Here is a 1,793-nt window from a genome sequence, read left to right as displayed (position 1 = left end):
TTGTTATGTATCTTGATTAAGGTCCACCATAGGGTAGAACTGTATTAACAGACTTAACTTCCTTATATTTGAATAGTTGTAAGCCCATGATATTACCTATGCTCAAATATCTCTGCAAAAAATCTTTTTCAGTTTACCTGTGTTATAACAATAGCAATGAAGCAATCATGGTTGGTAGTCATGCATTCCTTCGCTAAGGAAGGTGGTTGTTATAGCGGTTCTTGAGTTTTATGCTATCCATATTTATATTTATTTAATTGAAGTGATGATCAAGTTTCTGCCTCCTTTGCAGTCTGCAGTAACAATATCGAAGTTAACAGAGGAGAGGAGGCTAAACTATCAAGAAACAAAAATCTTGCAAGAAAAGCTGGTAAGCTTGAAAGTTGAAAATCACTTACTGGTTTCACTAGTAAAATGTTGCAGCCATGGCTCATTGGTTCTTACCATAATTCCTGAAATTGTTTATGTAAAGCAAATCCATCATAATTCTAGTAACTAAAGTACTATTTAATAAGGAAATCAAAAGAAAATACTTGTCACTGGTCAGGTATATATCCTCTCTATCATTTGTTTTTTGTCATTTGTTGATAGTAGTTCTCCTTTTTCTTACTTGAAGTTTGTGCGTATAAGATATACTGGCTGCTACATTCGAATTATTTGTGACATGAACTTGAGCGTAATTTCTACTTTCTACCATTTCCTCATTTTGGTGTCTGATGATCCTCTTGTAAAACTTAAGAAAGCCTCATTTCTTGATTGTAAGGCTGCCTTGTTTTATATTTTCAGGCAGAGGTTACCAAGAGAGGTCCAAGAAAGGTTCAAGTCGGGTTTCCATTTCTCTATGTCTGTATGGTGGCGCTTGTCTGTGTGTTCTTGGGATACCACCTTCACTGTTGACACCATAATATGCAGGAAACAACTAACATTTAGAGTTTGCTTCAAGACATGTTTGATAATAGCGCAGAAGTTTAGGCATAAACCCTCATTATATCGATAAATTTCATAGGATCTTTATACTTGAGGGTCAGTGATGTTTGATCTGATCTGATCTGTGTAGTCTACAATCATGTATTTTTCCGCTTTTGTATATGGAAAACTGCCATGATGAACAAGCTTGTAAAGGTAATGAGATATTTGCAATCAGCCAGATGACTTTGTGTTGGAAATTGTTGTGTATTCTACTTGAGTTGGGATTGTTATGGTTCTCTTTGTAAACTTGTCTTTGATCAGAGCATCTCAATTTGCAATACTGAAAATTAAAATAATAAAATTGAAGCAAAATATATCTTATCAAGATTATCATTACCTAACAAACTATGTGATTTTTAATTTTGTTTTCTTCTAATGTAAGGAGTTGCTTCGGATAATGTGACGACGGAGATTGTCAGATTGTAGTGTGCTATTGGGAGGAGTATCACATTTGGGGTGGGGAATCAATTTAAAGGGGCTTGTAAAGTTTTGAACTCGGTTTGAGGTGTTGCCTATGAAGCATGGACACTTCGCTGAGTTGTCGTGTCTGCGTGTTGGACACTTTTCGGACATGACACTCTCCGACACTCGTCTGATACGCGTGTCTGCTATGTCCAACTGTGTCTTAATAAAAAAATAAAAAATTCTTCTCCGGACACGCCTGGACACACCTAAATACCATCACGTGTCAGCGTGTCCAGTCTTATTCTTAACATATATTCTTAAATAAATTTAGATATAATATATATTATTATTTATTAAAATAAAAAAATATTTTAAATACTTGATATAATTAAAATAAGACATTAAAAATAATTAAAAAT

At 34.2% G+C, this 1,793-nt stretch overlaps 1 long non-coding RNA gene across 1 annotated transcript; it reads left to right on the top strand.

Annotated features, from left to right (window-relative positions):
* The first annotated feature begins 6 nt into the window (after positions 1-6).
* On the top strand, positions 7-1,227 carry LOC107624667. The gene is made up of 2 exons (XR_001616935.2): positions 7-370; positions 787-1,227. It is a non-coding gene; the product is annotated as an uncharacterized LOC107624667 (long non-coding RNA).
* Positions 1,228-1,793: the final 566 nt, after the last annotated feature.

This window comes from Arachis ipaensis, unplaced genomic scaffold (genome assembly GCF_000816755.2).
Source record: "Arachis ipaensis cultivar K30076 unplaced genomic scaffold, Araip1.1 Aipa840, whole genome shotgun sequence".
Classification (NCBI taxonomy): Eukaryota; Viridiplantae; Streptophyta; class Magnoliopsida; order Fabales; family Fabaceae; genus Arachis; species Arachis ipaensis.
Note: the sequence above shows the minus strand (reverse complement) of the source record. Positions and strands in the feature narration are given on the sequence as shown.